Source organism: Lissotriton helveticus, chromosome 6 (genome assembly GCF_964261635.1).
Source record: "Lissotriton helveticus chromosome 6, aLisHel1.1, whole genome shotgun sequence".
Lineage (NCBI taxonomy): Eukaryota > Metazoa > Chordata > Amphibia > Caudata > Salamandridae > Lissotriton > Lissotriton helveticus.
In genome coordinates, this window is record NC_136067.1 from 2137658388 (window position 1) to 2137685172 (window position 26785).

Genomic DNA, 26785 nt, shown 5'->3' on the forward strand with positions numbered 1-26785 from the left:
TCAAGAACACCCTGCTGCACCCCTGAAAAAGACATTTGGGGGCATATGGCGCACATACATGCCCTAAGGGCATGTATGGGCGTCATATGGCACCTTTGGTTTTTATCAAAAAAGATTTTTGATAAGAATTCGCAAATTACCACCAACTAGAAGTTGGTGGTAATTTGCTAATCCTTAATGGCATTTATTGCATTTTATTTGTTTGATACATTGCATTTAAGGAATCGCAAAATTTGCAATTCCTTAAGTGCAATCGCAAAATAAGGATTAGCAAATTTTGCTATTCCTTATTTTGCATCAAACTAGTTTGATACATTCCATTTGTCTAATTAGCATTCGCAAAGGCCGAAATTCGCAGAATTTCGGCCTTTGCGAATGCTAAATAGCTTGATACATATAGCGGTTAGTTCCTAAAACTTTTTCCAAACATGAGAAGCTTGCTCGCCAGGTCATGCTTTTCCAAGACAACGAGAGTAGTGTGTCGTCGGTTAACAGTCCGTGGTCAGAGCCGCGGGCAGCAGGACTAAACATCCTGTATCCGAGGGAGAGGCCTGGGGTGTTAATATTTAAAAAGTCAATGTCGATGTACGCAGTGATACATGTGTATATAAAAACGATCTCACCTTTGCTGTTGTCGAATTAACCTGATATGACCTTCCCATCATCCCTATGTCAGAAATATGCAGTCAGGCAGTCCTTTCGACCTAGGCCTGAGGCCGCTTATTGATAGATCACAATTGGGGTGACACGTAACCGGTAGGCAAATGCATGAACAGGAAAAACCCAGATCGATCCCAGGCAGCGATAGCACAGTGGCCCAGGGAGATTGGCCCCAATAAAACACATATGGCCGGAGGGGTGTGGAGTGGTGTGCTTTTTCCCAAAATATCACAAAGTCAGATACTACATGAAGGTAGGAACACTCAGCCAATCAGAACGCAGCACGCACAGTACGAATAGCGATCAGGTGCTCCTCGTGCCGGACATCTGGACACGGTACCCACTGGCCCACGTTGTGTCCCTGAAAGGTCGGGATCCTGCAATTGTTATCAGGGGGTCAGATTTACAGCTCCAAGACTAGGCCAGATTTCCTCTTCCTAAAAAGAATCTACAAATCGCTTTATGGCGCTCCGTGAAGTGCGTAAATGGCGCTCGGAACAGTCCTCAGACCCCGGCTCTGTGCCCGCGCTCCCGCCCTTAGGGCCTCATTTATGAGGCCTTGCGTCAGTTTTGCGATTCCGATGCGTCACTTTTTGTGATGCATCGGTGGCGTAAAACATGCCTCCTGTTGCGCACTATTTACAAAGTGACGCATCTAAGCAGATGCGTCACTTTGTAAACCCCTGCGCTACATTATACCTGCGTCAGGTATAATGTATGCAGAGGGGGCGTTCCCCCGCAAAAAGCCTCGTAATAGTGACGCAGTGAAATCTATGAGATTTCACTGCGTCACTTTTAGGACGCTGTTGCGTCAAAATCTTGCGCATGCCTCACAGCAGGCGTAAGACTGACGCAAGCCCTTTCACATGGGGCTTGCCCCATGTGAAAGGACGCATTGCTGGAGTTGCGTCTCTTTTGGGACACATTCCAGCAATGCGTGACTTTTGCGCTTACAGATACGTCAGAAATACTGACGTATCTGTAACTCCTTGCGACATGATGCGTCATACATTAAATATGACGCATCAGGTATGTCGCAAGGAGGGCGCAATGAGAAGTGACGCATCGCTGCTTTCACGCAGCGATGCCTCATGTCTCATAAATGAGACCCTTAGCGTTTCATTAAACCAACTGATCCTGTTTTGCCAAAGGCCTTGTCTTTCGTTTTTTCAAGGTAAGTTCACATTTCGAGCATCGGGCACATGCTCCAGCTGGGAGGATTCTCTGCTTGAACCCCCGATGCTGACACTGTGCGCCCCTGGAGGGGGGGATTCTGGCCCCTTCCTGCTTCTTATGGAGAGAGTCTGGCTTTATTCTCTGTCCTCACTGTGGCCACTGAGGAGCAATTCTTGCAGAAAAGCGTTGCGTGCGAGCCCGGCCTCTCGGATCCCAGACAGTGATTGACGTGAGGCGCTCGTGTTGTTCTGTGGGGCGAGAGGGGGCGAACAGTCAAGCACCGCCTTTAAGAACAAAGAGCAGCCAACCTCGCGAAGACAAATGCTGTTTTTCTGGCTCTCAGGTGAGCGCATTCCGGTTTTTCCTGCCGCCGCCTTTCACTTTCACTTTCATAAGCGGCCGCATCCGAGTCCACCTCGCCCTCTGGTCACCTCTCCAGGCCCCTGGCATCGAGGGGGGCTGCGGCTGGTCCTGGGCCCGAGGCTGGTACCCACTGAGGGCTGTCCCTCCTCTCCTGCAGGTCTGTGGTGCACGGGCCCTCTCTGGGGCTTCCTCCCTCCTTCAATCACTGGTCTTTACTCCCTCTTCCACCTCTCCTTCCTCTCCCGCCTCCAAGTCCTGCAGGGGTAAATACGGAGGTCTTTTCTGCTCGGTGTTTTTTACTCCTTTTCCTTTTCTTCCTCCTTCCTCCGTGTTAATTGACCTTTTTCTTTCCTCAGAAATTTGGGGGTCGTCGAGGCACTGCAGGGTCTGTGGTCGTCGGGGTCGTCTTCTTGAGTCGGTGTCAGAGCCACAGGTGAGTGAGTGTGTCTGTCTTTTGTTCCGTCCCCTCTGTCCATCCTGCGTTTCTTCGTCGCCACTGATGTGTCCGAGGAGCGCTTGTGCTCCCCCCTCGGGGGCTTCGGCCGTCGGTGCTCCGAGGCGGGAGGGGGGCGGGAGGGGGCCCCTCTGGGAGTGAATGTCCCTCAGATGGGACAGGATTCCTGTGCGGGGCCCAGATGTTGTCCGCAGGGAGGCAGAGGGTTGAGCGCACACTCAGCGCACAGCGACCCCCCCCCCCCCCCCCCAGCCTCAGAATCTGACCCCGCACCTGGGTGCCTACAAGTGGGGGGTTCACTGATAGTCAGTGCTTTAAATGGGAAAAAATAAGTGCAGGTACTCATTAACATGAGTTAGCGTTGTAGTAAGTGGGCGGGGCCAGGGGCGGGGCTAAGGGCAAGACATGATGATACTTAACGACTTCTATAACAGTTGCACCACACAACAAAACACATGATAAATGTGTGTATATAAACAAAGCAGGTTAATATTACACAAAATGAAAGAGAAATCCGATAATAAACATTTCCTTTTTTTGCAATAGTTACACCTTCTTAATGCCATACTGTTAAATGCTGTTGTTTGGCACAATACTATATATTTTTTGAGCATGTGAGTAGGAAGAAACTGAAAATACCTCCACTACGAACCAAAGCTCTTATGGCACCAAGCAAATGAAGCAAATCATCATGACCCTCCCCGGAAGATATTTCTTGTCTCTTCCATCGATCTATCCATTCATCCTACCATTTACCTGCTGATGTCCACCATTTACCCTTTACATTCTGTCGTCTATTCAGTTTTTCATCCATCATTCAGTTTTTCACCATTCAGTCTGTCCACCCTTCATATCCAAACCTATCCATCCATCTTTAAACCTATCCATTCATCCTTATCCTTCAACTTACCCATCTCTTTATCCACCCTTTCACTCATCCATCAATCCTTTCTCTCATCTATCCATCCACCCTTTCATTCCATCCACCCTTTCATTCCATCCACCCTTTCATTCCATCCACCCTTTCACTCAATCCCTCCTTTCATTCATCCATCATTCACCTTTTCATCCATCCCCCCTCACTTTCATTCAGCCATCCAATCTTTGACTTATCCACCTATATCCACCCTTTTATCCAATCATCCACCCTCTTTCACCCATCCATTCACTCATCCATCCACCCTTGCTTACTCATCTGTCCACTCACTCACTCCCTCACCCACCAGCCCTCCCTACTACTATATTTGTGAACCTTTGTCATGGAGCAGACATGTACACACAAAGTGCCACCCATTTTTCTTACAAAAACCAGCATACAAATGCAGGCAAATACACAAAAAAAGCAGACACACTAAAGACTCCGGTATGTTAAAAGCCATGTCATACTCTTCATCATGGCTTTTTTAATTGCCACTACCAGGGGACTGCCATGATTCCTATGTTTGTGCAAATGCAGAGGATAGTGTGAATGTGGTTGACAGCACAGGGCCTGAATGGACCCCGTAGCTGGCAAGGTTTCAGATTGCTATGTGTGACATTTTCAAATTTTCATGGTAATTGTGAGTGCCATTTCAACGACTATGAGTGACACTTTCTTTCTCGCTAGCAAAATTAAGCAAGTAAGACGAGGGAATCCTATAAATATCAGAAAAAAACATCCATTTGAGTATAGCTGCTAATGTTTCAGATTGCTTTTGTGTGACATTTTCATAGATTCAGTGGATTTACGAGAGTCAGGCAACAACAAGATGTGCAACATTTAGAGTGGCACTTTCATGCGAGCATAACCATGGTATGAAGTCAATAGAAATAGACAAATATCAGAAATCACACTCATGTAAGGAACAAGGAAGTCAAACTCTGCAATAGGTGCTTTTGAAGCTATTCAAATTCTAAAAAAAATCAGCACCCTCCACCCCAACCTCAGCTTCAGGTGCGGCCAAACCACATGAAACAAAGGAATCTCTGTGACAAAAGCAGCAACCCACTGAGCTATCCACATACAATCAAGTACAATACAATATGCTTTTTTTGAAGGAGGCATATTAACCCTCTACGCTACTTAAAGGTCAGAGTGAAAAGTGCCAGTGGAGAAAACTCTGACCTCTCTCCAGCAGGAACAATAATGACCTGACTTAGCAAGTCTAACTGTGCTGAGAAAATAAAGGGTGCTGCTTCGTAGTGTCACTGTCAAGCAGGGATATTAAACGCTTGGCACTACTAATAAATCAGCAAAGCTGCTAGTTTAGAGAAAAGGTAGCACTGGGCTGGCGGTGAGTGTGGGCAGAAGTTAGACTCGGGGCTGGGCACGGCAATAGCCCATCATGTGGAGGGCAGGAGGAGGTGGGCAGGGGATCGGGGCGGGGCACAGCAATAGCCCCTCATGTGGAGGGCAGGAGGAGGTGGGCAGGGGATCGGGGCTGGGCACTGCAATAGCCCCTCATGTGGAGGGCAGGAGGAGGTGGGCAGGGGATCGAGTCTCGAACACCGGCTTCCTCCTTCAAGTCCATGTAGCAGGAGAGTTCCTGGGTGCCCTGGGGCCCGGCTGGCAGGCAGGAAATGAAACACCCTGCACAGCATGGGCGACCACTGTGTGACAGAGCAAGATGGGAGCCCGGCGCATCCAAAGGAGAGTGCTGGGAATATGGGGCAACAACGGGCTGGCGGCGCTAGTTTTGAGCATATAAGAAAGCCTTCTATGCACAGACCGGTAACTGAGGCATGTGGCGTTAGGAAGGTAGGTGCATCAGTGCAGAAAGCAGTTAGATTAGCGCTCCAGGGGCCACTTCGATCGCATCGTCTGGGCATTAACCCTCTGATCCAGAGACAGTACGGGAAGTGTGAGAATCCGCTCCTGATAATATGTCTATCTATCTATAAAGTGTTACCCTGCACGGAATTTTCCCTACCTGAAGTGCTGCGCTTTGAAAATCACACACACACTGTAAAACGAATCTCGACCCAGCTCTGTCCAGCAGAGCGTGACGGCGAGCACCGGACATTATTCAGATGAGCCCTGCTGAATAGCTCAGCAGGGGCTCAGATCAGGAGACAGAAGCGGCGCCTTTGCTCCCAGAGACACGTCCCCCTCCTGCTCGCCACTGCGCGGCACTCACAGCCACTAAGCCGACCTTTTCATGAGTACCGGTACTCTCCTCGGGCAGTAGAGAAGTGCCGGTACTCAGAGCGATACATTTAAGAAGTGCCGGTACTCAGTACCGGTGAGTACCGGCCCATTTAAAGCACTGCTGATAGTTGTGTCTAATCGAGGCGGGCTCGAGCCTGACCTTGGCTCTGTCTTAGCTCGAGGCCCCTTGGAGCCCCGAGCCCATCATGTGGCTTCTGCCCCCCTCCCTCCTTCTAAACGGGATTTGTTGGCTCACGATTGTCACTTTTGTAATGCACCGTTTGCTCCTCTTGTATTTTGTTGGCTCACGATTGTCATTTTTGCGTCATTTAATGTAACGTTTGCTTTTGTATTTTTCTCACTTGTAATGTTCTCATGTTTCAGTTCTGATCCTATTGTGAAGCGCTCTGGCACCTTCGGGTAAAGTCCGCGCTATATAAAAACGCACAAATAAATAAATGTAGTGTCAGGGCCAGAGCTGCGTCATTGAAACTCTAGAGCCTGGTTCGCCTCTCGGCGTCCGCTCAACATCTTCTGATTCTGGACAAATCCCTTCATCTCACAGTGACGCGAAGAATAAAAATCTGTTTGCATCTCTTATGTAACCCAATATCCTCATGGAACGCAACTGGCTCTTTTGTAAAGCGCTCTGACACCTACGGGTAATGTCCGAACTATATATAAAATTGCATTAAATAAAATAAATGCTTGTGACCTGACGCTGCAATACCTCGAGTTCACGCGGTATTATAAAAACGATAGAAGAATGCACTAAAAGGTCAAAACAAAGTCTTAACATAAGGAAACAGGAATAGATGCCCATTTACTGGCTGATTTGTAAATATTGAAATCAGAAAACCTGGATAAATCACAGCTTCAGTAATTAAATTGGCAAACTAAAAGATCACTGGGCTGATGGAAGGATGGGCTGATGGGCTGCACTCCCTCAAGTGTCCACTGGGGGCAGAGCGGGGTCATGTTCACCTATTTACTGTGGAAGTTCACTACTCTTCTGCCTATCAATCAATCAATCAATCGATCAATCAGAGTACTTGTAAAGCGCATTACTTACCCGTGAGGGTCTCAAGGCGCTGGGGGTTGGTGCTGCTACTGCTCGAAGATTTAAACAAAACGGGGTAACCCTGGGTCCCTCAGAACCTGGGTAGTTAATGGTTAATAAAACAAGTGGTTCTGTTGGGTACGAAGCATGAGTAATTCAAACAATACTATTGTGGTTGAGGAACCCCCTCCATTGACAACAGTTCAAAACCTCCCAACTAATGACTCGAGGTCTTATTTATTACTTTAAAGTCTTTTACTTGACTTTTTATTCAATACAAAAGAAATTTTTAAGAAAAGACTGTCCAGATAGAATTTTGTGCAAAATAGTGACAATAGTGAATAGTGATCAAATAGTGACAAATATATACAAGTGAAATTAGAAATCTATACAATCAATATATAGATATATACACAGTTGTTTTTCTGTAGGCCGTGATAATTAGATGTCTAGAGATTCTAGATATTTCTTTCAGTTTTGGAATCCTAGAGATCAACGGCCAGTTACAGGATTTTGACGTTTCGACCCTTCTGCGCCTAGGTGTAAGGTCGTGGCGGGTCTTTCTCAAGACAAGGTGTACTGCACAACAGTCCACAGGTCGTATTGAATCGCCTGTAGAGGTGTTGGCGCAAGGCCAAGAGATCCGCTTCTCGGTCCTATACGTGAGGAATTCGCTGGCTCAGTGGTCCACCGATCCGCTGTCATTCGTCAGCTTCGAATGACAGCGGATCGGTGGACCACTGAGCCAGCGTCTGCTTTGTTGAACACGTGGTGAGGGCACGGGTCTGACGGGGATCCTGAGTGGATGATGTCTCGTCGTCGCTGACTTTGGCCCAGGAGGTCAGACGGCTGGTGTGGGTGGTGTTCGCAGGGGGGGTGGAGTCTGGCGTAGTCGGGGCGGTCATGGTGATGAAGCTGTCATGGATGTCAGCGATCTTGCGGTGGAAGAGGTGGCCAGTGAGTCGCACAGTTGTTGAGAGGGCGGGATGTCATTTGTGTTGGCGCTGGGGTTGGAGAGTTCCTTCATGATGCTGAAGAGCTCTTTGCTGTTGTGTGTGTTGTTCTCCAGGCGGTCTTTGAAGGAGGATCTCTTGGCTAGTCTAATGAGGTGGTGATGACTGCGGGTGGCGTCCTTGTGGGCTGCATGGTTGTCCGGTGTGCGTTCATGGAGCCATTTCTTCTCCAGTGTTCGGCATGCGCGCTTGGAGGTCTAGAGCTCGTCGGTGAAGCAGGTGGCTTTCTTGCTGGTGTGACTGTTGGAGGGTTTCTTGAGTGGTGCGAGGGTGTTGGCGCAATGATTGATCCACTGTCTGAGGTTGCGGGTGGCGGCATCTGGGTCTGTGGGTGGGTTCTGGGCGAGGGTGGAGGTCAGCTGGTCTTTGGTGACTTTGCTCCAGCGGCGGTGGGGCAGCAGTTGGGTGCTGTGGTGCATGGTGCGTGGTTTGTTTCTTGAAGGAGAAGTGGATGCAGCGGTGGTCGGTCCAATGGAGCTCAGTGGTATTGTGGTACATGACGTGGGTGCTAGTGGAGAAGATGGGGTCCAGTGTGTGTCTGGCGGCGTGGGTGGGTGCAGTGATGAGTTGTTTGAGGCCGAGGTTGGCGAGGTTGTTGATCAGGGTGGTGGAGTTGGTGTCATTGTTGCTCTCGAGGTGGAAGTTCAGGTCTCCGAAGAGTATGTAGTCCGTGGAGGCGAGTGCGTGGGTGCTGGCGAGGTCGGCAATGGAGTCGCTGAACTGTGCCCGGGGGGCCTGTATCTGAGTGCTCCTCTAAGTGGGGTGTTGGGGTCGGTGTGGATCCGGTAGTGCAGGTGTTTGGCGGTGTTGAGGGTGTCGTACGCGTGGGTGGAGACCTTGAGGGTGGACTTGTGGACGATTGCTTTTCCTCCTCCGGTTCCGTTGGCGCGATCCCTGCGGGTGAGCTTGTAGCGATCCGGGATGGTTATGGCGATGTCGGGCGCCGAGGAGTTGTTCCACCCGGTCTCGGTCAGGAAGGCGACGTCTGGGGTGGTGGTGTTGAGCAGGTCCCAGAGCTCGAAGGCGTGTTTGCTTGCGGAGCGGGTGTTGAGGAGTATGCAGCGAAGGTGGTTGGGTCTGGTCCTAGGAGTATTGGTGGCTCTGTCGCAGGTGAAACTGCAGGTGCGTCAGGAGAACGGTTCGTGGGTGCGATTCGGGGCGGCCTGGAAGCAGTGGTGGTTTCGGCCGGTGTTGAGGGCATGGAGGGTGCTGGCATTGTAGCGGAGTCTGGTGGCGTGGCGGTTGCAGGGTCCAGGGGTTCTGGCACGGTCCAGGTGCGGACAGGCGCAGACGGGCTTGCCTCTGGCTCGCCTCTGGTGCGCCAGGGGCGCGACCGCACAGCGGCCGCCATTTAAGGCGAGGTGGGAGGGAGGAGCAGCTGGGAGGCGGGAGTGGGGCTGGATGCAGAAAGAAAAGTGGGCGTGGCCACAGGGGAGCAGCAGCGGGAGCGGGGGCAAAGACGAATGGTCTAAAAGCGAAGGGGGGTGCGGCTGGAAAACAGGGTGACAGAGGGACAGACAAAGGGCAATGAACCCGAAACACAGTACAAACAAAACAGTATCACAAAATTACAAGAGTGGCAGAGCCAGCAGAGTTGCTCAGCGCAGCAGAGCAGCGGCACACTCACGAGGCAGGAGGCAGCAGGGGGAAGGCACGGGCACAACTGGTGGAGCTGTGCGGTGTGTGGAGCGACCTGGCCTGCAAGCATTGTTTATGTAACAGGGTGTGTTTATGGCTTTACTACCTCTGTCTGACAAGGGCACACTTTATAACCGTGGTACATCTGACCACAAAGTTACACAATGAAGGGACGCTCCCGGTTTACCAATATATGAATGAAAACACGTAGGACATGTGTTATTTGTGTGCTTACATGGCACCCCAATGCTCCATTTCTCATAACACGCACTTTTATTAATCATTGCCTGCCTGGTAGGCAGTCACATCCTGCGCCTTTCGGGATTTTGTCACCCATATATGCAATGTAATGTTTACGTTATATGATATGATGTTTTTTCCATTGTTCTCAGAAGTAGTAGACACATAACATACTTTATGTAAGAGGACTTATTTGTTGACATAGGACTATAACAATTAAAACTGAATGTTACTTTTTTTGATCGGATATTATCAACAGTTACATTTGCATAATGCATGAATTTACATGACGGACAATTCACTTACACTTTTACAATGAACTAATATTGGTGTTAAATTTCTGAAACACATATCTGGCAATGTAGATTGGGTATTTCTGTTATAAAAATTAGTTTAGAGGTTTTCTTCATGTAAAATTCTGAGTCTACATGACTCTGTCATATCTCTGGCACCGTTTGGTGTCTGCTTCTGCAGGTCACAGGGGCTGTTTATAACAAGGGGTGATATCATTTTAAATGGATTTTCAATATATCTGATACCTACTCTGCCAGCTTCTATTAGGACAATGCGGAGACCTCTTTTCCACCTCTGGAATGATGGGTGTTAAATGGGTGTAACATATTCCTGGTGATGTGTTTGTGTGACTCCTGTCGGGTAACAGTAAGAGCCATTCTGTGCACAGGGGATTATGGACATTAAGAGGCGGATGAATACATATGCCACTGTAACTAATGCTTCCTGTTATCAAAATAGAAATAGCTCATTTTTACATGGTGGATTATGGCTGGTGAATGAATATGGCTGTTTACAATGCATGTGAACACATCGCATGCCATTACAACACGGTTGTTACAATGACCGCGTTGTTCGAAAGCATACCATTAAATCACAAGTTATTACAAAGACTTGCTGTAGGGGGCGCGTTGGACTTAGTAATAGTATTTTTTACTATTCCTACTCCAGTTTGCGCAACAGCAGGGAAGGTGTTGGATTTAAAATCCAATACAAGTGCGCCCCCTACAGCAGGTCGTTGAAACGACTTGCGATATAATTGTATGCGTCTTAACAACGCAGTCCTTGTAACGACCTCGTTGTTTTGGGACCGTGTTGTGGTGTCAGAGTTGTAAACGCTGTTTCCCGTGGTGAATGGCTGTGCAGTATCCCTTTAGTATTATGTCCGCTGCTGCTCAGTCAGAGTGACTCTGATGTGATTAGAATGCTGATGTCTGCCTGCTGGAGTGAATGCCAGCCGGAGTCTGTGGGCCTTCCTGCTTCTCTCATACCATCCTTTCCTGCATCCTACGACGCTTATCCTAAAGAATAAACCTATCTACTGCCGACCCTGCATCTTCATTTACCACAGGCTGTTAAATTTCCAGGGCATGGTGCTTTACTTATTTCTCTAGGGATAATCTTCTACGTGGGGATGCTGGGTTTAAAATGGCTGTTATATATACGTGGCACTGTATATTCATGATTCCTTACAGATACAGTAATTAGCAATTTTACGCATATGGGAATATGGGCTTTGTTATTCCTGGCACATTTGCGTAGTTCTCCCTTCCATTTTCTTTTGCTGTTGCCTCAAGTGTTTTTGCTGGTGTTAGATACTTTGGGCACTGTGCCACTTCTGTCTAGTGCCACAGTGCAAGTGCTCCCTATTGTAAATTGATGTATTAATCAGTGGTTCCATGTTTGGCTATTTGGTTTACTTGTCAGACCCTAGCCTAGTGCACTGAGTGTGCCAGGGCGTGTAACCCAAATGCTGCTGGTGGGCCTGCAGCACTGGTTGTGCCACCCACAGAAGCAGCCTTGTAAAATGTGTCTATGGTCTGCCATGCAGAACCTGCGTGCAGTCTGGTACTGTCATGCTGACTGGGCAAGTGCACCCACTTGCCAGTCCCTAAACCTTCCCTTTTCTTCATATCAGTCACCCCTATAGTAGACCCAAGGGCAGGGTGCATTGTAAGTATAAGGTAGAACAAGCCCTGATGTGTGGCATATCCTAATAGTGAATTACAGCCATTTTCGTTTTTCACTATTGCAAGGCTACCTGTTCTCCATAGGCCAGAATGGGCTGTTAGAATTATTACACTTTATAATCCTAACTGTCCCAGAGAACATGGTAGAAATTCGAGTTTAGTATACCTGAACTCAGAATAATAAAATACATCTTTTAGTAAAGTTAATTTTAATATTCTGTGTTTGCAAATACCACTTTTAGAAAGTAGGTATTTGCTTGTCTTACCATTCAAACCTGCCTCTGATAGGATGTGTATTCCTACGTCTGTTTCATGAAGTGACAGGGCTGGGGGATTCCAAGAGACAGGCTGAGTCACCCAGTGGTGAATAGAGAGATCTGCATCTAGATGGGAGGGAGGGATAGCACCTGAACCTTGAATAGGCTGTGCCTGCCTTCCACAATGCTGGCTCCACCCCCTGGGGAGCGGCTGATGTCTCTGCCCTGCACACTGAAAGAAGAGAAGGAGTCCTGCCAACAAAGTGCTCCAGGATTGTACTTGCCTTCCACAATGCTGGCTCCATCTCCTGTGGGGCGTCAGATGTTTCTGCTCTGCACTGTGAAAGGAAAGGAGAGGTCAGGTAAACAGAGTGCTTCAGAACTGGTTTGGACTGGGCAAAGGCCCCTCTCCCCTCAGGGAACAAAGGATTTTGGGGTATAAATATTGGGACTCTGATCCCATGAAATTAGATCACTTTTGGACTACAAGAAGAAACCTTTACTGAGGAGAGGAACCTGAAGAAACTGAGGAGAGACTATTCCCAAGCTGAAGTGCTGCTTGGGGGAGTGGCCTGCAGTGGTTGCCTTACTGCCAAAGGAAGGAGAAAGGAACTTTGCGTACTTTGCTTTCAACTTGTGAAGGATCTCCGGGCTTGGAAAAGAGCTTGCCTCCTGCTGAAGTCTCAGGGACAACAGACTTCACCCCCAGCTCCCCAGAGTTCTTGTGGAAGTGTCTGCTGTTGTTTTGGGCCTTCTGAGGAACTGCGTGTCGCAAGGAGCTGGAAGCACGACTCAACAAGAAGAAGCGTTTCGCCGTCGCTGTGCCTGCCGTCGCAACTCCGAAGGAGGGTGTCACCGCTGGAACTGTCTTACTGCTCCGCATCAGAGAGAAGCGTGCCGCAATGATGAGGAAGCGTATTGCCGTCACTGCTGCTGCTGTCGCAACTCCGAAGAAGGAGGGTGTCGCCGCTGGAGCTGTCGCACTGCACCGCATCAGGAGAAGAATCTCGCGGCGAGGTCAGAAGCAGGCAGTGGTACTTCCTCTGCAGAAGAAGGCCAATGTCAGAATAATCTTGCAGCGAGGTCAGAGCGTGTCGCTGTGCCTGCCATCGGAACTCCGAAGGAGGGTGTCGCCGCTGGAACTGTCGCATTGCACCGCATCGACCAAGAGCATCTCGCATCCCTGAGAAGCGCGCCGCCGTCGGAGCTGCTGCCGTCGCATCTTGGATGTCGCCGCTGTAGTTGTCGCATCGAGCGGAAGCTTCACACATCGTGGGAGAAGAGCGTCACCGCTGGAGCTGCTGCCGTCGCATCTTGGATGTTGCTGCTGTAGTCCACGCATCAGACCGAGAACTTCTCGCATCCCAGGGAAGTGTGCCGCATCTGGAAGATCTTCACGTCTTTATTTCTTTGTATCTGAACTTTGCCGCATTTCCCTCGCTGCGACATTGCTTGTCGTGGAAGCGTAATGCAACCTAAGGTACATTGACGCAGAGTGTCGCATATAAGATCTGAACTAAGCTTAATCTACCATCTGAAAGTAAACATAGTGTGTATTTTTGTCGTTTATGGTCTTGTGGTAACTCTTTATAAAGTCTACTTATTTTTGATAAAAAACCTGTGTGGTGTCCATTTGTATTGCAATAAGGAAACCAGCCGTGGTGCCTAAGAAATTATGCACGACGGAGGGCTGCAACCGGATTGCTGAGTTCTTTGCAACAAATGTTACCAATATCTATAATTCCTTCCCTCAGAGAACAGATAGCGGCCCTACTTACCCGGAACCCACTAGAGTGAATGGGGAACAACGGTTATCCACGTTTGTTACTCCCCCTACTGCGGAACTCCTCCGTGTTTGTGGATCAATAAAATCCGGTTCCCCTAGAGATCCGACCACTCCTAGTCGGTTAAATGGTAGCTTGCCAGTACTTGAGCCTTATGTGCGTCATCTACTGGATACCTCCTTTGAGTCCCAGGTGGTCCCGAACGCCTGGAAGCAGGCAGTGGTACTTCCTCTGCAGAAGAAGGCCAATGTCAGTTTCGAAAAACTGGACAACCTCCGTCCCATCTCCCTCCTGCCCTATATGGCTAAAGTGGCGGAAAAAATTGCCAATACACAGCTTATGCAGCACGTGGAGATGGCCTCGCTACTCCACGACTCGCAATTTGGCTTCCGCCCCCGTCATTCGACGGAGTCCGCTCTTCTCGTGGCGGTGGAAACACTAAGACGGTGCGGACGAGGGCCAAACTATGGCATTGATCCTTTTAGACCTTAGCGCAGCGTTCGACACTGTAGCTCATTCCACCTTGCTACAGTGTCTGATTGGAGGAGGGGTGACAGGAGCTGCGCTTGGCTGGATCACGTCCTTCCTGTCGGACAGGCGTTTTCAAGTCAGGCTAGGGGAATGTTACTCCAGGGAGATTGAGTTGGGCCAGGGCGTGCCTCAGGGCTCGTCCCTGAGCCCAACCCTATTTAATATCTACGTCTCCCCCCTGGCGGCCATCGTGGAAGGATACGGTCTTCGTCTGGTGTCCTACGCCGATGACACGCAGCTGGTCATCTCCCTATCGCGTGCGCCCAATCTTGCAGCGGACATCTTCAGGAATTGCATGCAAGATCTTGCTGCCTGGATGTCCGCAAATTGCCTAAAACTGAATGGCAACAAGACTGAGGTGCTCGTGGTGGGGAGTGGGCCGTCTGCGTGGTCATCGGCGTGGTGGCCGCCCTGCCTGGGTGAAGTTCCAGTCCCCTGCCGTGAGGCTAGGAACCTTGGTGTGTGGCTGGACAGGGACCTTACCTTCGGCCCACAGGTCGGCCGGGTGGCGGGGGTGTGCTTCGGTGTCCTGAGAGCTCTTAGGAAAGTGTTAGATCTGCTTCCCATCTCTGCTCGAAAGACGCTGGTGCACGCCCTCGTCACCTCCCGACTTGATTATGGGAACCTGCTTTTTCTGGGGGCCACAGGTAGGGTCATGGGCCGTCTGCAGGTCCTTCAAAATGCGGCAGCGCGGCTGGTACTTAGGCTCCCCAGGAGGTCTTCCGCTAAACCAGCTCTGCGGGCCCTCCATTGGCTTCCCATTGAGAGGAGAGTGGAGTTCAAGGCTCTCGCCACTTGTCATCGCATCCTGAGCGGCAAAGCGCCTAGACCGCTCCAGAGCCTAATAACCCACTGCGAGCCAACTCACAGTCTACGGTCTTCTCAGACTGGGCTGTTAAAAGTCCCCAGAGTATCAAGAGCACGCATGGGGGGCAGGTCTTTTAGATACCTTGCTCCCAAGCGTTGGAATGCTCTCCCGCTGGAACTGCGACTTGAACCCTCTGAAGTCCTCTTCAGGAAAAAACTGAAAACACTTCTGTTTAGCAGATAGCCTTTTGCGGGAGGAGGGGGGACAGCTATTTCACTTATCACAGCGCGGGGACACGCCAGTGGCGTAACCAGGCGCTTAATAAATGCCCAAATAAAATAAATAAATAGTGTTGTCACTGGGTTACTGTATGTGGTCACAACTGCTTTATTCACAACGCCTCTGAAGTAAAGCCTTGCTGCTCGGGCCACGCAACCTAGAGGGTGGGCAGGGGTTATTTTAGGAGTGTAATCCCCCTTACTCTGACTAGAGGCGAGGGTCCCTATTTGTCACAAGTACCTACCTGTGCCAACTAGAGACCCCCAAATCTAACAGGCTTTAAAAGCCCAGAATACATTTGCTGCTATGTTCTAACATTCCCTTGCGGCAAATTGAGAATCACTGATCTTTGCATGCAGGATTATGGGTGGTAAATGGCGGTTACATATTACAGGCATGGTGTTAGTCCAAGGAAAATCTGGTCTTCTGTGCTTTTGGGCATCAGCTGTTTGACTCTACAATACCATATCTGTGTTGTTATCTGGTCTGTCATTGTAACTGCAATTTATATGACGCTTACTACCCCTCATGAGGCCTCGAAGCCCTTTTTCAATGTGTAGTATGCTACTCCGGAACCCACAAAGGATTAGAGGTGAATTAATATAGTGAAATTTGAAAGTAATTTGAGCGGTGGACATGTTAGTCTGTTATTTGGATTGCGAAGGATAGTGGAGGCATAGAAGAGGGTAAAAGGTTTGCATTTATATAGCGCTTGCTACCCCTGATGAGATATGAAGTGCTTTTCGGTTAGTAGCACACTACTCCGCAACCCAAACAGGATTAGTGGGAATTAGTATAGGGAATATGCAATTAATTTGAGAGGTGGACATGTTAGTCTGTTATTTGGATTGAAAAAGAATAGTGGAGAGATAGAAGAGGGAAGGAGGGATAGGTGAGGGAAGGGTCTAGATTATTTTTATATATTGAAGTTCAAGCAGTAGGAGGGGTTTGGGACGAGTAAAGCGGAGGTGGAGGGGAGCAGTCAGAGGGAAGGGTTTAGAAAGGCTTGTTTGGGAGATCTGAATAGTAAAAGAGATCTGAGATTATGCAAGGAGGGGGAGAGGGGGCAGAGTCTAGATAGGGTTATTTTGGGGATCACAGTAGTGATATGGGGTTTGAGATGAATGAGAGAGTGGATGTAGAGGATATATTGATGGCGGTATAGTGCATTGGAAAGGGTAGCAGAATGAGGTTTGGGATGAGTCAGAAAATTGAGGTAGAGGATATATTGAGAGCGGTATAGGTTGGAAATAGGGCAGTGAATTGGATATTGTAAATTAGAAGAAAAGTAATAAATATATAGATCCATAATTACATGGAAGGTCTATGGATGCATAAAGGAAGTGAGTATATGTAGATTGAAGATGCATTAACTAAACTCCTGCTTTCAAGTGTTGTTGTACTTCAAATTAATGTCATATATATATATATATCTCGCAGCACTCTGTCACTCCTCAGCATGCACGCATAGACCACTTGAATTGTGCCAAAAAAGCAAGTTTATTCGCCTGCTCGGTCCTGACGCGTTTCGGCTCGAGGTGAGCCTTGATCACATGAGACGGTTCAACAGACATTTTTATATATAAGGAAGGTAGTATATGTAGATTAAAGATGCATTTAAAAAACACCGGCTTTCAAGTGTTGTTGTACTTTAAATTAATTTCTTTGATTTTATTTTTTTAATTCAGTAGGGAAGCAATTGTAGATAAATAGTTATGATGATAGATTTACTTATTAATGCTGTCAGGTATAAACTTGTTAAAAACATCGAATAATGTAACTATAAGTAATATGTACATTTGTTAAGCAGAACTAACAAATATCTATATTTTTAAAAACATAATTCTTATGCACATTTATACAAAGCAATACATATATGTAGGTGTAGGAGAGTAGGATCTGCTTCTTATAGTTGCCCCCATTTTTTGCTGGTGTTTCACTGTTTTTCGACTTTAGTCTTGCTGGAGCCCTGCTATTCAGGACCCCAGCCTAGCTGCTTTCTCTCTAAATTGATTCCATGTACTTTAGGTACATTCGTCTTTGGTTACTGGGGTACCCATATGAGTCCCTCGTATATGGTACACTAGGTACTAAGGGCATAGGTACCCCAGAGACCTACCAGATGCTGAGGCATGTGTTATGGCACCCCTGGGAAGCCTTCCAAAATGACACCACAGGACTGCTACTGCAGCCTGGGTAAGGTAGTGCATGCACCCCGTACTTAGATATAGGTTACCTATATCTACCTTAAATCACTGCACATATAAACCTATAAGTCACTCCTATGGCAGGCCTAATCAATCCTGAAGGCAGGGTGCTGGGTTTTGTGTGAGAGGGTGCCCATGCATGAGCAGGGCTCCTCTGCAGCCTCCGGAATCTATTCTCCGGGGTTGTTCTGTGATGCAGCCTGACTATATACTCTTAAGTGCATTATAACCTCGTGGTAAATGCTAACTTTGGGATGGCTGCAAGGAAACATGTTGTGTTTGGTGTCAAACACTTTAGAATGATACCCACACCCCGCCAGTCCTGGCAGCAGGGATATGATTCGACCCTTCTAGAGGGAGAGCCAGGTACCCACCGGTACACCCAGTATCAGTTTAAAAGAGCCCTGGCATCACAAAATGGATGCCACAGACACGAGTCTGGACTCCTGCTGCTGGACAAAACTCTGGGAAGGGAGGCTGGACAATAGGTTTCCTGTCACACGGAGGTATCATCATCTCCCACACAGGCTTTAGGGTATTTGGGCTGGGTGGGTGCACTACCAGCCTCTGCTCTGGCACGAAACTGGACAAAGGAAATGGGTGTAGCCACCCCTCTTTCCAAACCCTCCCATTGGTGGGTCCACAGAGTATGTCCAACCCCTTCCTTGGGTATAAAAAAGGAACCCCTAACTGCAGGACTTTAGATTACACCTGGACGAAACTCTGCTACAGAAATCCTGGAACTTTGAAAATCTACAAGACTAGGGGGCATATTAGCAAGGTCCTGCGATAATTATCGCTCAGCGCTTTTAGCACAAGGATAATTATCGCAGGCTAACGCTGGGTTCTATCGCGGAGATAGCGTGCTATCAGCAACGCTTATCTCCCAAGCGATAGGAATCCATGCGTTAACTGGAAAACTGTGTGATTATCGCTGGAAATCCATCGATAATCACACTGCTACCAGCGAAACCTTGCTCATAGGGCAGGGTGATCTTAGCCATGTAATCCACCTCCCATTGGATTACATGGCTAAGTCAGGTTACAAGCAGGCGTTAGGAAAGTAGTGTTAACTGTGGTTACATTTCTTAACAGTCTGCTTGTTTGCGTGCAGCTTGATAATTGGAGAAATGTTGGTTAGCAACATTTCTCCAGGTATTTTGGCACGAAACGCCCACTTTGCATCTCATTAGAGATGCAAAGTTGGGCATTGTTGTAAGGAGCGCTAAATCAGCAAAACACGCAATTATCGCCGCTTTTCGGCCGAAAACGGCTGCAAAAGTGGTGATAATTTCATAGCGCCGCCTTGGTAATCTGCCCCTAGATGATTTAAGAATCTCCCTTGCAGTAAAGGAGTTACTCCCCTGCTTGGCAGGCACCAAAGATGCATCTGCCCGGTTTGCATCTCCGAAGCTCATGCCTGACTCCGAAGTATTTGCAGCCCAGGAGGTGGATTTCCAGACTTCTCCAAGGCTGACCTGAGTCCCCAGCAAACCTGAGACCTGCAGCCCTCGTGAGTACCGTCGAACCGGAACCCCTGGACACGTGCACTTTTGCAAGTGGATTAGCTTCTCGACATTCCTAGAGTCTGTGCATTGGGTTACTTGTAGCCCAGACCCCGAGCACCTTTTCCACCTAAGATTGCTGGCTTACACTCCACAAGTGTTCCGTGAGCCAGCCCTTTGTGTTCTGGCTCGAGGTACCTTCGCGATCCCTGGTCCGTTGACTGGTGGGCCCCTGAGAAGGCAACTTTGACTTTCCATGGGCTTCCCTGGTTGCTCCAGATGTGCCCTGATTCTCCACCACTTGGTGAGTCCCCCGGATCTTGCTGGTCCGCACCGAAGCATCTTTCCTCTTCCTGCATGGGCTGCTGTTGCCAAGGCTTGTTGTGTCCAATCCGGGCACCAGCAATGCAGCACTCAACATCCTTCATGGGGCAACTCGAATTCAGCTCCTGGTTGTCGTCAACGCTTCCTGGTCCTCGTGGCTGAAGAGTCAAGCTTCCCCTCCTCGCACCTGAAGCACCCGATATCGGTGGGCATCCGTCTATCTTGCCCCTGGCCACTGGCAAATGACCCGGACTCTGTCTCCTCTGCTTTCAGTTTCTTCACATCTTCGATCCAGGCTTGGATCCCTGTGAACACTTTTCTCTTCAACGGCAGCAGCACTTTGCAGCAGATCGCCATTGAAATCAACAACGATTCCCAACACCAAAAGACTCCTATGCACCCGACTTCCCTTGGTGAGGTAACTCCAGTACTCCGGTGCTCCCGTCGTTGTTGACCCTAGAACCCCTTAAGTCTAAAGGGGTTTGCTCAAAGTCCTCTCCTAAGTGTCCTGAATCTTTAAATTTTCAACCACGACTTTCCTCATTGAAGATAACGGCGTTTCGCGGCTGTGTTCTCACACTGCACGCGTCCCCCGTGGGACCACTGTGTCGCTACCTTGGGTGGTTCCTTGTGGTCCCGACGATTCTACAAGCTCTAGGCCTAGTGTCTAGTCAAGTTGTGGTTCTTATACCACTTTCTTAATATATGGTTTGGTTTGCCCCTAGGGCCTAACGTATGTTGTGCTAATTTACTGTGATATATTAAGTGTAACATATGTGCTTTGACCTCTAGCCTCATAAAGAGACTAGAGGGATGTAATAAATACATATATTATATATATATACCTCGTGTGGTTCTCCTTTCATTTGGTCATTCACGAGATTATAGACTGGTAAAACAAGCTGCTTTACATTACTTCAAATGCAAAAACAACAATTGATGGACAGAATGCAGAACAATGTCCTACATTCACCCCAGTACAGAGATCTGGGCCTAAATTCATCCTTTCTTTGCTCACCAAGCCACCCCAGTTCAGACATGGCCATATTCAAATCAGCCTTGACCCTGTGCCTCATGGGAACAGTCCAGCCCGAACTACTAAGCCATGTCTTCCCTGGACCAGAATCAAGCATCCTAGGACCGGTTTCTGGCTATCAGCCGTCATCAGCCAGGATAGCTTGACTCCAGTGGTGTGGAGAGCACGGGACTCACGTCTGAGCATACCCGTCCCACTCTGGGTGACAAATGCAAAAACAACAGTTGATGGACAGAATGCAGAACAAGGTCATACATTCACCCCAGTACAGAGATCTGGTCCTAAATCCATCGTTTTTTTGCTCACCAAGCCACCCCAGTTCAGACATGGCCATATGCAAATCAGCCTTGACCCTGTGCCTCATGGGAACAGTCCAGCCCGAACTGCCAAGCCATGTCTTCCCTGGGCCGGAATCAAGCATCCTTAGACCGGTATCTGGCTATCAGCCGTCATCAGGCACAGGGTAAAAACTGATTTGCATATGGCCATCTGAACTGGGGTGGCTTGGTGAGCAAAATAACGATGGATTAAACCCAGATCTGTGACTGGGGTGAATGTTTTGCCATTGTGCAACATTCTGTCCATCCTCTTGTGTGTTTTGCTGTTCATCCTATGTGGGAAGGTTATGCCCAGACGTGGGTTCCGTGCTCACTAGGCCACTGGAGTCAAGCTACCTGGGCTGATGAAGGTTGATAGCCAGAAACCGGTCCTAGGATGCTTGATTCCGGTCCAGGGAAGACATGGCTTGGCAGTTCGATCTGGACTGTTCCCATGAGGCACAGGGTCAAGACTGATTTGCATATGGCCATGTCTGAACTGGGGTGGCTTGGTGAGCAAAATAACGATGGATTAAACCCAGATCTGTGACTGGGGGTGAATGTTTTGCCATTGTGAACATTCCGGCCATCATCTTGTGTGTTTTTGCTGTTACACTCCTTCAAGACTTAACCTGAACGCTGCTCTCCACAGCTACCACTAGGATAGCTTTCTCTTAATGTTGTCTTTAAACCTACCATCAATAAGGGTTGTTTGGACTGGTGCAAGGTGCCCACTAGAATAGTGGACAGTATATGCCAGGCTAACTTCTCACAGTAGGTACATTTCTATAGTCCAAATAAACGCTAATTGTGAGAGGCTGGCCTGGTATGTGCTGTTCACTAATTAAAGTGGGCACCTTGCACCGGTCCAGACAACCCTTATGGTGATTTAAGAGGTCAAAGATAACCTTAGAAATCCCTCTAAGTGGTAGCTGTGGGGAGCAGCCTTCAGGCTTAGTCTTGAAGGAGTGTAAAGCAGCTTGTTTTACCAGAATGCAATCTTATAATATAGATTAAATGAAAATATAACCACACCAAGTATTTATAAAAAATATATATTTACAGTATCTCCTACATGGAGATATACAGAAAACACACAATACAGTAGCACAGAAATCACAGTAAATAGCACTAATACACAGTGGGCCCCAGGGGGGGGGCCCAAACCATATACTAAGAAAGTGGTATTAGAACCATGACTCGAGTCAGGACAATGTCAAGAGGTTGTAGAATTGCTGGAGACCCATGGAAGCCCCCAAGGTAAGTAAGTAGAGACCCCACAGAGGACACGTGTAGTGTGGGAACACAACCGCATTCTCCATACAATCTACATTTAAGTCATAGTTGGATTTGTAGACATTAAGGACACCTCCCAGTGAACCTTAAAGGTCGATGTCCGGCGGAAGCACCAATAAGCCTTGGCAAATGCAACCCACGCAGGAGGTCAAGCAAGCACAACGTTGGGACCATTATGGTCCATTAGACTCACCAAAAGCAGGGGAGTCAGGGCAGGCCCTGAGCAATCAGGGAGCCCAAAAAATCAAATGTTGACCCTCTGGAGGACCCACAGGCCAAAGGTACTGGAGTGGCAGGAGGACCTCGGGCAGCTCACCAAAAGAAGCAGGCCACGCTGCCACGAGGCGATGTGGCTGAAGATCTTGGTGGTAGATGTTGCAAGAGGTTGGGGCTACTTGGAGCCCAATGCACTTGCTGCAAAGCTGCCAACAAGCACTGGTACTTGCAAATGAAGGCTGTGCACAGGGGTTTGGTTATTGCAGCCTCCACAAGGGATCAATCAATCAATCAAAGACATTTATAGAGCGCACTACTTACCCGTAGGGTCTCAAGGGATGCCAGCCTCAAACTTGGTGAGAGGACATGTCAACCTTGAGGGATGTAGAAAACCACAGCCTGTGTTGTTGAACCCTTCGGAGTCCGCAGGAGCTCGGGATCAGCAGATAGGTCAGTTGTGTTGAGGTGCCTGAGAGTGCTGGGAAGTGTCTCCTTCACTTCAAGGGAGATTCCTTCAAGTGTCTTTGATGCTCCGCAGGCCTTGGAGGGTTTCTGTATGAGGCACAGCCACAGACGTTGTTTGCAGCAGTTGAGCAGGGAGACAAAGTTGGTCTCTTTACAAAGTCCAATGAAGTCCAGAGTGACCAGACGGTTGAAGGGAAGTGGTTTGGAATTGAATCTTCTTCCATGACGAATCTAAGGACCTAGAGTCAGGTAAGCCCTTAAGTACCCTAAGGAAAGGGTTGGGAAGATTCAGGGGACCCTCCCAGGGGAGGGTCTGGACACGGGGGAGGTTACTCCCTTGTCCTTTGTCAAGTTTTGCACCAGAACGGGAGCCAACAGCTCCCAGGACTGGTTTGAGCTGGACTTTTACTTTGCACAGGGACACCAAATGTGCCCCTCATGCAGACTTTCAGGCACTGGCAAGCGCACCCACCCAGCCCCAATACACTAAATCCAGTCTGGGAGGTGGTCACACCTCCCTGTGACAGGATGCCTATTGTCCACCTTCCTCTGCTCGAGCTTGGCTCAGCAGCAGGAGGGCAGAAATGTGTCTCTGGTCTGCAGCAACCATTTTGTGCTGTCCGGGTCGAGAAGGCTGGCAGCGGGAACAGTGAGAGCCCCACGGAGGGCTTTCCCGAGGGTGGAATCATACCTCTGACGCCAGTTACCGGTGTGGGAGATATGATTCTAACATGTTTGACACCAAACACGATAGGGTTAGTTGCAGTCATTTCGAGATGGTCATCACGTGGTCACATAATGCTCTTCTATACTAGCATATGGCTGTCGTACTAACAACCCGGGAGAATGGGCTCCGTGGGCTGCAGGGGTGTCCTGCTCATGCAGGGGCGCCCTCTCCCTTAGAACCAACACTCTGCCCTCAGGATTGTGAAGGCCTGCTGTAGGGGTGGCTTATAGGTCATAAGTGCAGTGACCCTTAGATATAGTAAACCTATATCTTTAGTAAGTGATGCTGGCACCAACTTACAATGGCAGGCCTGTAGTTCCATTTTGAATGGTCTCCCATGGGTGGCATAGTACATGCTTTCGCCCATGGGGGACTACTGGGGTACCTATGCCCTGGGAAGATGGGTCTTATGTACTAGAGACGTATAAGAGTACCCTTGTATCCAATCTGGAGTGTACCAAAGTACATACTATAACTGTTTAGGGAGAAGACAGATAGACTGGGGTCCTGATTAGCAGGATCCCAGTCAGACTAGTAAAAAAACAGCGTAGTACCAGGCAGATACAACCTTCCTACACTTATATACACAGGGATATGCTGTGTATTTGTTTTCGTACGGTGGCTATGTGGGGAAGAGCCAATTCTTCAGTAGTTTTCTGAAGATAAGGTTGTTATCCGTGGATCAGGTCTCATGTTGAGGGCTGGAGAGTTCCATAGTTTGGCTGCTTGAACAGAGAAGGATGCGCTGCCCCTGGTTTTTTTCTTGTACATTGGGATTTTGAGGTGAGGAGCCAATCTAGAGCGGAGTTTCCTTTGCTGAATGTGTTTGGTGATTTTATTCCTGATGAAGAGCATCTGTGTTCTATTTATTGCTGTGTGGGTGATGCAAAGCAGCTTGAACGTGGATCTTCTGGCAGCCGGTAACCAATGCAGGGCTTTCAAGGCAGGGCAGATGTGGGCTTGGGGTCTTATATTTAAGAGTAGTCTTGCAGCCAAGTTCTGAATCAATTGTAGTCTTTTCATAGTCGTTAAAGGTAATCTGTGGTAGAGACTATTGGCGTAATCAAGTTTGGACAGAACAAGGGAGATGGTAGCCTGGACCTTGTGTGGAAATACCAGATGGGGGAAGATTTGTCACAGAGTTTTTATAGTAACAAAGGTTGATCTTGCTTGTCTGTCCACTTGGGCATTTATTGATAGTTTGGAGTCCAGGTTCATTCCAAGGCTTCCTACTTCTTTCGATACTTTAGGGTGTGTTCCAAGATCATCAGGCCAGGAGGCGAGCGAGCCATAATTTTTTCAATTGCCACTCATGAGTATTTCTGTTTTGGAAGCATTCGATTTGAGATGACACCAAGTCATCCATTGATCCATGGCTCTGAGACAACCAGAAACTGTTGAGTTTCCAAAGTCTTTGGGGCATTCCAGTTGAAGAAGTATTTGTGTGTTATCTGCATAGTGATAGCACGTGAGGTGACATTGATCGATGAGTGCCTGTGATGACTTCATGTTGATGTTGAAAAGCGTGGGCGAGAGGATAGAGCCTTGAGGGACCCCTGCTTCTGTGAAGTTCTGTTTGGACAAGAAGGGGGGTATGGATGACATTAGTTCTGTGCGAAGATGGGATGTGATCCAGTCTAGAGCAGTCCCCTCGGACTTCATAGAGTCTTTGTTTCAGAGTGTCATGGTCAACCGTGTCAAAGGCAGCCGAGCGGTCCAAGAGGAGCAGCGCATCAACCCACGCTGCGGTCAACTGTGCTCTTCAGGTCATTGCAGATGTCAAGGAGGGCAGATTCGGCGCCTCTTCCTGGACGGAATCCCGTTTGGAAGTCTGAGAGTATGGCATTATCTTCAATTAATTGTGACATCCGGGTGAATGCTGCTGTTTCTATCAGTTTGTCCAGGAAAGGTCCATTTGTAATCAGTCTGTATTTGTCGGGGTTGACCCGTTCCATGTTTGTTTTCTTCAGTAATGGGCGTATGTCTGACTTTCTGAGTTATTTTTCTTAGCTTTTTTGATAGCTGACTTGTATAATCTGATAAGTTTCTATAGGTGAAGTTTGTCTTTTTTGGTGTTTGTTTTATTTCTTTTATATCTGTATTTCTCCAAGGTGCCTGTTTTCTTTTGTTTTGTTGTGTAGGTTTTAGCGGTATTAGGATATCAAAAGCTTCCTGTAGCCACTCATATCGTTTTTTAACAAAATGTACTGTGTCTAGATCTGTGCAAGATGTTAGTTGTGTTTTTAAGTGTTCCAAATAGAGTTTGTTCGATAGTCGATAGGTGGATGCACATAAGGTGTTTTTTTATGTGCGTTGCTTTGTGTTGTATTATGTGGGAAAGCAAGCTAATGGTGGTCTGACCATGTGACTGGAGTCATTGTTTGAAAAGAAACTTGTTCTGTATTTGCAAAAATGACATCTATGATGTGTCTAGTGATGTGTGTGGATTTGCGGATGATTTGATGCAGGTTCACTGCATCTAGGCCATCAATGATTATTTTCAGATGGATCATATTGGGTTTGTCAAACCAAATGTTGAGATCACCCAGAATGCATAGGTTGGAGTGTAGTGTTATCAGGTTTGAAACTGTGTCTAGAAGTGTGTCTGGGAAAGTTGCATTGCTAGGTGGAGGTCGCTAAAGGAGCAGGAAGTTACAGGAGAAAGATGGCGTAGGATTGCATCTGGTGAAAAGGGTCTCACAACCTTGTATGGAGATGTCATCAGCTTTAGTGATATGTAATGTTAACTGAACACAACAGCTAGGCCACCTCCCCTTTCGCCTACACGACGTTTGGTGATAGTTTCATAACCTAGAGGAAGAGGCCATATAATATCCCATCCATAATTCAGGTATGAATAGTATGTCAGGTTTTACATCATTGAGAAGGTCGCAGATGTGATGTCTGTTTTTAGAGAGCAATCGAGCATTTATTAGTAGACAGTTTAGGAAATGTGCTTTGGAGATAGTGTGACTTTGTTTTGTAGAGGAGTGAGCAGTATTTTGTGGGCTTGCAGCTGGTGTGTCCTTAGTGTTGGTATCAGGTATATGAGGATTACAAACGTGTAGCTGTTCTGTATCGTGTTCCTCATCCAGCAGGATAAGAAGGCATTTTGATGGGTCTGCGTGCGTAGGTGGTGGAGACGGTGTTTGAGAGTGAGTTGGTGTGCTGTGCTGTTTTTGTAGTGTAACCTTGTTGTGCAAAAGACATGGAGAAGCGAGGTTGTGAAGAGTGGCATGTTACTTATTGCGTTTGCGTCTGTTTAGGGTGGAAGGTGTACGAGTTAGGGGTGGTGGTGCAGCATGTAGGATATGTGGTAA

The 26785-nt window shown here is 48.1% G+C and overlaps 1 protein-coding gene across 2 annotated transcripts in view; it reads left to right on the forward strand.

The window, feature by feature from the left end:
* The first annotated feature begins 2238 nt into the window (after nt 1–2238).
* LOC144764113 (apoptosis-associated speck-like protein containing a CARD) overlaps nt 2239–26785 on the forward strand; it is an 86213-nt gene continuing 61666 nt past the window's right edge. For both annotated transcript variants that reach the window (XM_078650282.1, XM_078650283.1), the window contains exons 1-2: nt 2239–2356; nt 2556–2632. The gene's annotated coding sequence lies outside the window, so the exon portion shown is untranslated. The remainder of the gene's footprint in view (nt 2357–2555; nt 2633–26785) is intronic.